General features: G+C 41.4%; 1 protein-coding gene across 21 annotated transcripts in view; it reads right to left on the reverse strand.

The window, feature by feature from the left end:
• The window catches only part of LOC126925546 (polypyrimidine tract-binding protein 2), a 417,994-nt gene that overhangs the window by 287,060 nt on the left and 116,570 nt on the right, over positions 1–14,364 (reverse strand). The window contains exon 1 of one of the 21 annotated variants that reach the window (XM_050741197.1): positions 10,682–10,904. The exons of the other annotated variants lie outside the window; for them this stretch is intronic. The gene's annotated coding sequence lies outside the window, so the exon portion shown is untranslated. Of the gene's footprint in view, positions 1–10,681; positions 10,905–14,364 lie in introns of those variants that run through there. 21 annotated transcript variants of the gene reach the window in all.

The following is a 14,364-nucleotide window of genomic DNA, read 5'->3' on the forward strand; positions in this document are numbered from 1 at the left end:
AATCTCAAATACGCCGAAACCTGAAAGTCGAATCTCGAGTAACCAGTATCAAATTCCAAATCTGTAGCGATAAACTCTCGAGATGATAATTCGTCTCCTACGATTCATCGAATCTACCTGATATCTACGCAAATAAAGTTAAGTAAAGCTGGCAGTCCATAAATAACGGGGAGAAACAATGCGCGCGATTTTCTCAAAAGGGACAGGAGTAACGCGACGCGTCAGGGCAGACAATGGACGACGAACACGAAGCCATAAAGCTCGTACACTGGGCTCTCGCTGCCACTTGTTGGAGGACTGCCATATGTCGAGCGACGAACGTGCACCGGCAAACTTATGTCTGCGTTCTCTGGCTCTTGTCCTGCACCGAACAAAAAGCCTGGCCACTGATTAACTATCGCCTCGTGAACGTCTTGTTCCGACCTGTGTCCTTCTCTCTGTTCGCCAATAATCTCGGAACTAACGATCGTTGTAGAGAGCACGTGATTCCTTTGATTTCATTAAGCGTGTTTCGATTCGATCTTTCTTCGTTCCACTCGTATTTCCATGAAATAAGAATGAAATGCGCAATTATCAACGATACATGGCAATTAAGTACGTATTTTCTCGAACAATGCCAATCTTAATAATAACGTGACTTTTATAAGAATTGAAATACTCGTGCAAAATGTCTTTCTAAAGGTCCTTTAACAAAATCGATGCGTTTAGTATCGAAACGCCGTCTCGTAGCAAAATTACTTCTATACCTAAAGGTCAATGACTTCTCATTTTCCTAGTCGTTACACGATCTTTTCACAGAAACGGAGCGTTCCGCGTCAAAGGCGGAGTTACTCGTACAAAGGTCGACAAATCGCACGATGTCTCTATTTCGTGGCGAGATTGTCCTAATAAAGATCCAGTTCATCTATTTCTCATAAAAATCATTACGATTGTTCGACAGAAACAAAGTATTTTACTTTACTAGAAACGCAGAGTTACACGCTTAAAGGTGCAATTCCGATTTTTGCAGAAGAGAAAAGTGTCGTTTCTCGCGTTAAAAAGTCGTTCCATGATAAAATTACTCCTACAGGGGCGCAATTCTTCTATTTTCTATAGAAGCCAGAATAATACGTTTTACGTGGAAAATCGATCTCGTATGAAAATCGTCTTCGAAAATCGTTTTCGGCGCGAACATTCGTTCGATTTCACGTGTACTAGGATGAGAGTCACGGAGGCAACGAAGGTCGGCTTCGGACAGCGAGGATGTACGGCAGCAGTGCGTGTACCAACGAGTAATTTCATGGCAAGACGTGACCGGACTCGCGAATCCAAGCTGGAAGCGTGGGTCCAATTGACCCGGCGCGGCGGCTCCAACCGGCTAATTGCCAATTGTCGGGCGACGTTGCCGTTCTCCACGAGAATTTGCCTGACACCTACTGCCAGTCGCCGCGTCACCACCCTTTTACCAGTTAAAAGGGATCGATGCACTTTTAAATGGGTCACGCTGTCCTACTCTCGAATCCACTTTGGACGAATGAATTTTTTTCCTATTCTCTGGTGGTTTAGGGTAATCGATTGGAAAATCGTTAAAGGAATAACAATGAAAAGAAAATGGAATATCGTAAAATACAACGAAACGTTCGATACACGAACTGTTTGTAATTTTAAAAACGAATATCAGATCGGATGTATATCGAGGCGGGCATTCGGAGTAACGTTAAAGAAACAACCCGAAGAACGTAAAAATGCACGCGTTTAATTTTTTTTTAATCAAAAGATACATATTATAATTTACACCGGATAGATTTCGTACGAAAGTACGTTTAGCGGGCTCTTTCGATAAAACACGAATTTGAACCTGTTACTCAACCTGATGTATATGTATAAATAAGTCTACTACGCTGTTCTAGCGTGACCAGTATTCTCCGAGAGGTAAATGACCAGCATTAATTCACAAAATCCATTCCACGTGAACCTACGATTCAGCTAAAACCCACTTCAATAATAAAAACGCTTGAGAGTAAACGCGAACGTAGTTTCCGAGAGCATACGCGGATGGCATACGACAATCGACTTTCCGTAGGAAATAGTATTTTCGTCGCGGATGCCGCGCACAGCGGGGACAGTGGATAAATAAATTTCCGGCCGCGCTATTTCTGCCACGCGGCGCGAGTAAATAATTCTCGCGGCGCGGCGGGCCGCGAATGTTAGCCGTAAAAACCTATTCTTGGTGGATCGACCAGCCCACCCTGCGCCCATTCTTCCGCGTGAAATTCTCTAGCAACATCGTTCACCGAGCTTTAACCATTGTTGTTGCTTCGCGTGTTGCGTGCCAATTTGCTGGAGATTCTTCCGATCGGAACGCGACCAGCCCAGTTTCGCTGTTTCCGCTACAGACCTTTATTCCCAGATTTTTTGTCCGATTAGCTTTGTTGCCTGGTGCCATCTTTACGGTGGCTACGATAATTGTTTATTAAGCTTGGAATTTCCATCGACTTTTGCCTACTCGTATATCGTACAATATCAACTTTCATTATTTAAGCCGATAGTTCGATGGACGATACGTAATATTTAGTAGGCAATAAAGCGGCGGTAACAGCACGATCGCGATGGCCACGTCATTCGTGAAGCCTCTTGTCGAACGGAACGGTCATATCCAATGATATATTTCGGTCAGTTCTTTCCAACGAAGGAAATGACTGATTAGTCTTCGGGTCGAGCTTCGTCGTTCAACCGATACATATGTGCTAGTGTGTAAAGTCATTCATAGCTGCGTGAACTATCTAACGGTGCTTTCTTGTACTGTCGTCGGTTCAATTCACCTAATGAATATTACACACTACGACACTAGCAGCAACGAGTATTCGATAGACAAACAAATAAAATGATACGCTTACTCGTTTATCTCTTTTGTATTAGTTTACACCAATACCATTTATCGTGGTAATCTTAAAGATTATTAAACGTACAAAATAGACATGCCCTGGTACGAGCTCAGAATTTTTACATTTCCGTGTTGCTTTCGTTTTAACGTTCGCTCATAGTCTTTTCAAACGTCAGAAATATATAATTGCCTCGAAAATGATCGAAAGAACGCAGGTTTTTTTTTTTTTTTTTTTCTTAAAAACGAATGAGACCACGGATACCCTTCTTTCTCTCTCTCTCTCTTTCTCTCTTGCGCTATTGAAAGAAACCTTGGTCTAGCCCGAAGGCTGAAAAAAATCTCAGGCGAGGAGCAAAATGCAGAACGAACGCGGGTATATAGCGGAAACAGCACCGGGAAGCTTAATGGACCGACCTCGCCACTTCTATCTTCATGGAAGACGTTTGCGTACCACTGACGGTTTATTACGCGGTTTTGTGCAGAGCCCGTTTCCTAGCTTTGTGGTCGACGGCTCTCCCGTTGCCAGGTAGGTAGGCGCGGCGGTTACGTTTCACATGAATTAATCGCGCCCCGACTCGGCCGGCATTAATTTCATTAAATCCGAAAACGTTCCGAGCGCCGATGAAATTAAATGGACTGGGGCTTATTGGTGTTCCGCGCTAGTAACGAACGCGCGGCGCTAGTATCGCTCACAGGCCGCTTTCATAGCGTTCTATCCGCTGCGGTTCAGGATTTTCTGTTTCTCTATTTAACGCAAAACAATTTGTAACATTTCGCAACGTATCTATAGAAAGTCCAACCAATTTTATCAATCCCTATGCCCAACTCGATCCGTACACCGAAATTTCCCAACGCTTCCTACGAGTAACCTTCCTCTAGCATCCTTAGCCATCGAAGACAGAGATCCGTCCAGGCTGGACATTAATGCTCTTACCCTAGCTCCACGATATATATTATGTACAACCAAGATTGTGCGAGGCGGACCGGATTTGGAGTTCCATAGGTCGGGTCCCTGACTCGCGATTTCAAGGACTCAAAACCTCTCCTACAGACTATCAAGTCGTAAAGAACTTCATTTATTCGAACGAAATTTCAATTAACGCTCGGTCAAAGAACAAGTAGCGGGGGAAATTGGCGAACTCCGATTAAAATTATTCGGTTCTACCGTATTTTCCAAAAGTTACAGTCTGCGTACGACGAAAGAACAGTTACGCACAGATAAACGCATATATTAGGCAACATACTTCACGTCTCTCGATCGTAAAGACCAATCGCCCAAGAGGCTAGCCAGTCACCGTCTCCTCCTCTCGCCGTGTCAGCACATAGTCCTGCGACCGCAGAGTCGCTGTCGACCGTTGGTCAGTCGACCCTCTGAATTATTAAAGCCGAGTCAACGCGGCTGCATGTAAATTCGTATACCTGCCCTTCGCGTCACCCTCGTTTCCATCCCTCTCGAAACCATCCCTTCCCCTTTGGCTGGCTTTCCACTGGCGTTGCACGAATGCTTTTGCTACCTGGGCCACTCGACCGCTTTGTTTGTTGCTACACGAGCCCTCCCTTGCACCAGCAGGGATTATTGTTTGCACCGCTAGTACGCGCAATTATGTCGAAAACTGTGGCGCCCCGGATGAAAGCTCACCCGAGGGCGAGTGTGTATGTGTGTAGGATGCGGAGCCAACACGTGGCAAAGAGCGAACCATGCATGTTTTTTCGGCTGCGACTGGGGATTCTCTCGTAATTAGATATAATTCGTATATCAGGATTTTTTCGTACCGTTGCTTTGGTATCTCTGACACGAACAGCTTGAAGGGATTAATTCTGGCATTTACGCATTTTGAAATTTTGCTTACAATTATATAGGTATATCGCGATGTTTCATTCTCAACGGTTGAGCTTAAGTTTCACATTTGTAAATGATAAATTCGCTCAGGCGCTTTCGGGACTGGTCGACGGTATAATAGAATTCTAAAATCGTGCCCCGGTAAAAAGTGGAAATTTAATTCCTTATGACCCTCCCTTATGGTCTCTATTTCACCCTTATAAATTACTACTCGCGTCCAATTTCTTCGAAAGCCGTCGCTTCGTCAATGCCACCCTAAAGCTATTCGGTAACGATTCGTTCGTCGTGCTAACTTGTATCTTTCTTCACACTGGGTATACAGAAGCGACACGATCACGCGAAGAATCGTGACGGTGGAGAATCGATCTATTTACCGAAGCGACGCGGCCCGGATATGACCGTCCGATGACCGGATACGCGAAAATGGTCTCACCTGTGTCGCCAAACAGTGTGTCACTCGGTTAACGCGCGTGCTAGCGGGCACAGGCCAATTTACGAACGTGATACGTTTATTTTCGGGCATGTTCCGATTGTAGCCTGAATTAAATGAAACTCGTGTATTGTTACATATACGGTCATTTCGTGTTCTAAAATTATTTGTCGACCTACCTCTCGACCAACTTGCACGGTGGTTAACAACCTCTTCGCTATGATATTTTTAGAATATAGAATTTGAAAATCGTCGGTAGTCGGAATTTCAGAATTTTTAGAATTATAAATTTCAAATTCTAGATGTTTTTACAGATTCGAGTCTTGTATTTAAGCAAACGATTTGCGAATTCGCAGTTGTTACGTTTTGTTAAAACAAAAGGTAGAGAAAATGGATAAAGTTATACGCGATAAAATCAGTCAAAGGTGTGGTGGCACTAAAATTTCAAAAGGCGGAGTTAGCTACTTTTGGTCTGTAGCTCGAATATCGCACAAGGTCGTCAAGGCGTGTCACGTGGCTCGAGATACTCGAAGAACGCAATTGACGCGGGATGTTGTACGGGAAAAGGCGCGTGGATAGCGAGACGCACGAATTTCGTCATCGAATTTTCGCTGAAACCATCATCAGGGTTAAGGTTGAGGCGTTCGGAGAATTTCGTTGGGAAAAGGTGTTTTCAGCGCGATTAAATGACGCGTGAAAGAGAAGAGGCGTGTTGCGTGCTGGGATCGAATGGTGGATGAATAACGTGTCTGCTTTTACGTAACTCGATAGTAGCACCCGGGAATGGCAGTAACTCGCAACAGTATTCGACACGTAGAGAACCTTCTAGAAATATTGCGCGTGCTATACGAAACGTTTCCAAGTTTCTATGGTCGATGCTGTTCAACATACTTGTGACTGTTCTCGGCTCTCGAACGTGTTATTAGTACGATACGTTGCGACTCGTTCCGACGTTTGGAACTTGGAACGTGTCGGTCAGGCCGCTTCTTCGTGGCAAACCTGAAAACGAACGTTTCCCTCGCTCGTAGTCAACGATGCGTTGAAAATTGTCCTACGGTGGTGTCGATCGTGAAAGGTGGCATCGAACACAACGCGTGAACGATGATATTTGCCTAGGAAGATTCGAAGGATCCGGCACGTTTTCCAATCGACGAACCAACACGGTTATTTTACGGTGTACAAGGTCACGTCCGGTGGTGGAGAGATCTTTAAGGGAACTTCCGTGCCACGTATAGAGAATTCTGATGTACCCAGGAAAATATTTTCGATCGAACGCGACTGCATTCTGCGGACAGGCCCGACACACGCTGACGCATAATGCATACGTTATATCGAGGTTCTCAACTTCCGGCGACCGCGATACCGACCAAGTCATTGCCAATGACGTTTTTCACTTTCTTCGATCGCACGAGTTCTCCTTTGGTGCCGCGTCCATGAGGAATTTGCAAGTTACTCTTTTCGCGCAATACCGCATAAATACCGTTTTGATCGTTTTCATATAAATAATACATACACTGTCCTACTTGGTTGGTTGACACCAACGTTTTCCCTTCTTCAAAAATTAAACAACCTTTTTACGTTTGATCTTGCCCGGAATATCGATACTTTTCACACTTTCCTGACCAACCACAAATATTTCTCCGAGAAAGTTGCTGAAACCTCTGAACAGATGATAATCCGAAAGAAACGGAGAAAGGAATATGAAATTCCTGACTTTTTCTATTGTCGTATAATCTCCTAAATTGCACGATAACGATTACTATGATAATCGAGATTTAGACTCTCAGAGCCGCGATTAAATCAAAGCTTAAATCATTTTATACCGCAATGAGCAATTTGTCTCGCCAATTCTTCCCTTAACGTTAAATTAATATCAAATCAACAATTATCGAATCTTAACGTTAGTTATTCGATTTCTCAAGATCGTAAGAATTATTTACCTGAAAAAAAAAGCACACTTAGCAAACTTAGCAACCGACGCCATTATGACTTTCCATTCGTCGTTCAAGCACAATTGCTTTACATATTACGTATACGTAACACGCTTACGATAATAATTATCGATGCAATTAAAGCGATTACGTTAAATTACCTTGCGGAATTTTTTACGTAAAACGAAAATAAGAAAATTTAACATTGACCTCGAAATAACGCGTTACTCGATGGAACACACGGGTTCCATCAAGCTCTCGAAACGGAACATCCAACTTTCCTTTTACCCGTTTCAATTTGCGATGTTAATTAATCTCACCGTGAAGATCCTTGCGAATCAGAACGCATCAAGGCACTCGGATATCGTTGGATGGGGGGTAATAATGTTAATTAAAGTGACACGCGCGTCGACAAATCGCCAGCAGAATACCCAACTCGGAGATATCATAGCGGCAATTAATTTTATTAATTCCTGTGTAAATAGTGGCAGAAGTTAGGACAATCGGGAGAAATAAAAATTAACGAATCGGTGAAATTTAATCAGCGAAATTCTTCGAATTTCATTTAGCGAGCTTGCGAATATGTAACGTTTTTGGTGTCTCCGAGTAATTATCGAACAAGTAAACGTTTTGCCATTCGAAAAAGTACAAATTTCATCTCAAATATAGCAACATTTCTGAAAATATTTCTTCCGTACAAATACTATTACGTAACGGCGACGATACTTGCGTAACATATCGTAGTAAACAAAATAATTATACGCAAAAGTGCAAAAAGATAGTACTCAGTGATTGAAATTTACTGAAACGAGTTTACATGTATAATAATGCAAATCTTTTTTTCGATATTTTTTGTCGCCAGGATAACAAGATTATGATCAAAGAAGAAAATTACAAAGTGATACTTATTCCTTCTCATTCGCTGTGGTTATTTTTCAACGTCGCGTAACTCTGTTTTCATGGCGTCATCGGATAATCATTTACCGTTGCATTCGTCGTAAAACACGCGGAAATTACTGGAATTCTCTCAATGGAAACAAAGAAATATTCTTCTCTAATTATAGAGAATCGTGGAATAAAATGAAATTGAAGATTCTTTTCGCGGTGAGCGACATATTGCTTCGTGGCTGATTCGCGTTCGCTTCATTTCTGCGATTCTGTGGCAAGATTGGACGATTTAAAGAGAAAAAGAGAAAAATCGATAACAAACGTTGCAATAAACTTTCAACTCGAGTTTCGTTAAACTTCTCATTCTATAAAATAAATTAAAAGATACGTAATTTTATTTCGAATCGCAGAAGTCGACTGAATAATCGTAGATACTTGAAATACTCCAATTATCGAGCACCTTCTGTGAAACGTCATCGACAAAGCATTTGACTAAAACATTGGAACATGCGGAGGAATCAAGGATAGGAGGATGGCTCTCGACTAAACAACCACCGCGTTATACGAGCCGAAACGACTACAAACGCGGCCAAACGCCTACAAATATACAACCTAACGAGATATCGATCATAGTTCTGCTTCGTCGTGTTTCCACCAACAACTCGTTCCTTTGCGAGATTCGAAAGCCGCAGTGACTACGAAAAGTATTTGCACACCGCTGTATTTATTAAAACAAGCTGGCAGAGTTCTTTCGATCGCTATTTGGACAATGAACGATTCGATGCTTCACGTTTGAATCGAAGGATCGCGGAAACGCAACGTTAAATTAATATTATCGAAGAATACATTCTAAAACCAATTACGCGAAATAACACTGATATATTTCCGTCGGTGAAGTCTTCGAAAATAACAGTTTCGGAAATGACATAGTGCAAACAAGTTGCGTAACCTCCGCTTCCAGTAAACGTTCGATAAGAATTTTCCTAGAACGAGACGTCGACTGAAAATATTTTCCGCTACGTTCGAAGCGATTTAAAATAAGAGTTTCGAAGGAAAAGGAGACTCTTCTCTTGGTCGATAGATCTATCGGAAACGCGAGAAAGGTAAAGATAGGAGTAGAATTAAGAACAGATCGCCAGCTGTTTTCGCGGTAAACGGCAAAATAAATAATCACGCGGCTTTACGTTCCTCCACGGTATTCCACTGACGAAATCGAAAATCGCCGAAATTCGTTTATACCGCGTACGCGTTTCGAACTACTCGAGCTGAAATCGCATGATTTTAGGACGCTCTCTTATTCTATTATTGAAACTTAACCGTTGGATAGATTCTCGCTGATTATCAACGACAATAGTTATTAACAGATATATCGTTTACAAGAGGAAAAATTTCAATTTCTTCGAACAAAGCGAGAGGTAACAACGGAATAACAACGAAGCGAAGCACAAAAGAAAAAGCGCTTCTAAGAAACTCTCTAATCTCTCTTTAAATTGGAAAGAAAGCCCATATCCGACCGCGGTCGACCAAACAACTCCAATCCACAAGTTCAGGAAAAAAAGAAGAATTCCTCTTAAGAGCAATACTGGACACCTAGCGACCGATCAATTTTCACCGAAGAACGGAGAAACTGGAGACTATAGACTGCGGACTTCTTCCTGAACCGAGAGGCATGGACGCGGCGTGGCATTAGAAATCGCGGATTATCGGAGGAATAAGGTTACCGGTGGACGTGTTACGCAAGGATTCGCGGCACACTTGACCCAGCAACACACTTTCACTTTTCCATTCGGGCCTGTATATGGCTGCTCAGACAGAGTGTCCGCGTTTTCTTTCCTCCGTTGGCCGAGTGATCGACAAAGCCGGTGAACCGAGACCAAGAAACGCCAAAGTCACGACACGACCAAAAGTTAACTCTCGAGTTATCTCTCGGATGGTATCGGACAGCTATACGTGCCTTACGATATTACGATAGCTTCGGATAAGTTGTTCAAATTTGAAGTACATCTAACATTGCCACGTTTTCGTATTTATTGCATTTACTGTATCCGATAAAGTAGACTCTTACGATCAATTGGTATCAGCGCCGGACAAAATTTTATTCGAATAACGAATAACGAATAAAAATAAAGAGTCAAATTTTATACGCCACTCACGTCTGAATACAAATTTAATCGGTTAACCTATTCGGATAAGAATTTATTGGGCTAAAATTATACGTTGTATGGAGATATTTATATATTATTTGAGGAGGATAGATATGGTATCGAACGTGAGATACATTTTCGAAACTACATTGTCCAGTCGTTGAAATACTGTCTTTTATAATTATCATTTTTCAAAATGCCAGATTAAAAAGGTCGCTATTCCCTGATAAATTATTCATTTGGTAAATTAAACGTAAAAGTCATGCCGGTATCTGCATATACTTGTAAAAAAAGTGGAGGCGATTATTCGTATCATCGTTCGAATAATTCTGCGATCGTTATAATCGAATAATAGAAAATAATTTATTACAGATAACAAATAATTATCTCACAGATAGAATACGCAAGTATAAAGATACCTTGCATATCTATTGGAAACAATTCGAATAATAGCCAACTCTGATTGGTATTAGATAATTATAAATACTTGTGCTACGACAGCTTCGGTTAAATTATTGAAATTTGAAGTACAGTGATCGGAAAAGGTATCGACGCGCCATTGTTTCTATCGTAGCATTCGCTTACCTCTTCGTACGACCAGGTACGCTGACTCTAGCTGTGGCGAGTATAACCAACCAGAGGAATTGAAGCTCGAGATCAGAGACGAAAGTTCGTAGAAAGAAATCGTTGGATAAGCTCGTAAGTCGCCTCGAGGGTCGCAACTTCCTCTGAAGAGCGTACGAGGCATGTTTTGGAGGAACGAAGTTGATACGTTGAGTTTTGCGTCTTGGTAGAGCGTTTACGTCGTGTTACCTTGCGATACGTTGCCAAGTTGAATGACGATGGAAAAAAGTTGGTTAGATTAACCAGAGCCTCGAGGCAAGAATTCCTAATGTCGATGACAAGACTTGGTTCGAAAATAAAAAAACTGACACGGGAACGTCTAGGTGTGAAAATCGTTTTCGGAATACCGGATGCGAATTATCGTAGTACGTAGTCTATTTTCTATTACAATTTACTCGATGATACTAATCGAAGGTTCGAGCGTCAGGATTTTTTTTCGAGAAAAACGAAGCATGAAATTTAATGAAAAATTCGTAGCAAAATAATGACGATAGAACGTTTAGTAGTAGCAGTAGGACGGAATAAATCGTGGAACGCTCTATGGAACATCGATTCGAGCGCTTTCGCCACGTTCAAGGTTAATCCGACATTTTTTTAAGCTACCGTTCCACGAAAGCAAATTCCACGAAACGAGACAGGTAGGCCGAATCGGTGAACAATGAGCAATTACGAGGGCCAATCGGGCTGTGGTATGCCCCTGGGCCAGAAACTGGGCCCTGAACAAAGGAAAGAGCCTCGCCCTTTCCCTTTCTGCTCGGTGAAAGCAAACCTCGAACGAAAGGATGCTGCTTCCGATCGTCTGGCAAGGTCTCGATCCTTTGTGCGCTTCAAGTTGTGGAGAAAATTTGTGAAAGAATTGCCAGGATAACAAGCATAATTTAGGCAACTATAACTATAATTTAAAATAGATTACGAGATGCTAGAATTCACATTTTTATAAAACTAATTTAAAAAATGGCATTTGAACAGAGTTTTGATAGTTCGTAACGCGTTAAAGGTATTTCTGAATATGCTATAATGGTACTTAAATATTTAGACATCCAGAGCACTAGACTGTGTATTTTTATCTTTAGTAGTTATTGATTGACTCGGCAAGAAGAGAATTTAGGCTTTCCGTGTTATAATATGTGTTGACGTAACACACACCAGCAATAACGTGTACTAAAGTAATATAAATACTTGACTTTTCACACTCAACTTGAGTGTTATCTCAAGTGTTGCGATACAGTCAGAGGACTATACTCGATAAAAGTATGAAAAACTTCATTTCGGAGAAACCATAGAGAATATAATTAGGAACTTATCGACTGATCGCGATTACATTGATAATTTTCCCTCACCTTTTATATTGCCAAAGATCGACATTTAAATCTATTTATTTCATGACCGAGTCTTTAAACAAAAATTCCAAGCCTCCTAATCCTGTAGAAAGTACGCAAACTGGGAAAAACGTCATCTCTAGTTTCTTTGCGATTACACCGTTCATCGATTATTCCACTTGCTTCGAGCAACGATCGCTCATTCGTTAAAACTTTGATATCCAAGACTTCTCTTCCCTCTGCTCAATGATCCTCCGCTCTGTTCGCTCTTTTCCACACCCTATTCACCCCTTTGTTAAAAGGAAGGCCAGAAAGACGTTGGAAGGAGAGAAGAGAAGCAAGAGATATAAAGCGCCAGCCGAAGGTCTTAATAATTCAAATGTTTACCGTCGCTTTCAAAGATAAGCTGATAAAAGCGTGCGCTCACTCTCAGCTAATATAAAAGTAACCAAGGGTTGGGAACATGTGTACGTATTACAAGTTCCTATTTCACGTGTATGCAGAGACACGTGCATTTACACGTGTCGTAAACGAATCCAAATTTCGATCCGCGTAATTTTCGGCACGCGCGATCCCGTGTATTTAAATACGGCGATGATCAAAAGTACTGGCACGAGCTGGCTATTCTCGCGAATTTCGAAGAGAACGCGATTCGCTATTTCATCTTTCTTTCTTTCTTTCTTTCTTTCTAACGAAATATCATTTTCAACAGCTGAACATAATTACGATAACGTTCTCGGCTTTTAAAATAGATACGTACAACCTTTACTTTGAATAATTTTTACGAGACATTTGTACTGACATTTTTCTTTCGCCTAGAATATTTATATTCGTTTCTATATCACTTCCGTGACAATCGAGCGATACTACTAGTTGGCAGCCAATACCTTCGTTGCCAATTGCACAGACTATCCATGATTTTACTCGTTGCACATTGGCTACAAAATTCCTAGAATCGATTCTTGTATTAATTTTGGTAATCGAAACCTTACGCGTCCATAGAATAGTTCATTTATAAATGACCGTTATAAATGATCGTCAGTTTTCTGGCTACCAGTAACCGTTATCGATTACGCAAATTGTTTCAACAGCTACAACGCGGCCAAAGCGCGGGATCGTGGAACGGAAAGCACAACCCATTGGATTTCATCAGCGAACTGAATTATTCAATCCGCCGATAATCCGGATGCGTCCGTACGAACGCGGCCAGGACACATTGTTGCCGAAGATTGCTGCCGTTCGTTTCGCAATGATTTCACGCCACGCCGAATAATCGCGTTTAAGAACAAAGCCACGCGTCACTGTTCAAAAATAACAGCCACGAGTCAATGGAAAAGAACGACGATGATGACGACGACGACGACGACGACGACGACGACGACTACGACAGAGGATGTTCAAAATCAACCGATTTGCATAGATATTTTGCGAATGTTTCGTAAATTCCTGTCGATTTCGTTTCATTTCGACTTTGTAAAGAAATTCGTTTTGTTCTCTTTTTCAAAGATGTGAATTTTTGAGGTCAAAGGCGCGAAATTTCGCTCGAAAATTTTTTCTAAAACGATCGCTCGATAAATTTAATAGAAAATGTTTGAAAAATAATCTAAAAGTTCAACGCTACTCTTAGATCAACTCGCATATATTTCCAACCAAACTTAAACTTCCATTCGATAGATAACACGTACTACGATAATTTTAACAAAAGCTACTCTTGCAAAAGTAAACCAGAAGAAAAAGTCGAGAAATTTTTCTTTCCCCGATCCAATCCCCCTTTGAACGGAATATAAACGGATAAATCAATAAGCTGCTTCTCTTCTGGGTCAAGGTGGAGGCAGCTTTCTTTCATCAGTGCGAAGATTAGCTTCCAAGAAGCTTACGGTTCATTCAGAGAGCCGGACCGGAGAAGAAAAAAGAAAATTCTATTTACTTAGCGTCAGTGTCGACACTGACTGGCGGATAAGAAGATAAAACTTGGAGAACACGGGAAACAGGTGTTACTCTGTCGTTCTTGACAGTGAAACGTCGATAACGGCGTTAACGCGACAAGCGGCCACTACGCTCTTCGCCTTATTCGCTTTAATCCCCTTTTATATTAAGAGTCGCGATAAATCGCGAAATTTAATAAATTCGTTGTCTCGCGAATTTTTATTCCGAATATGTTTCTGTTTAATTTAGTCGTTCGTCTCCTATCGCTTTAACTGATAATTTTTAAGCTTGAAAAAATTATTACAATTGCGTCTCAAGTTTAGTCATATATCATCTCAATTAAATTTCTCTAATTCCTAGAGTTGCAATCATGGTTTATGAAAAAAAAAAAAAAGGAAA

Source organism: Bombus affinis, chromosome 16 (assembly GCF_024516045.1).
Source record: "Bombus affinis isolate iyBomAffi1 chromosome 16, iyBomAffi1.2, whole genome shotgun sequence".
NCBI classification, from domain to species: Eukaryota; Metazoa; Arthropoda; class Insecta; order Hymenoptera; family Apidae; genus Bombus; species Bombus affinis.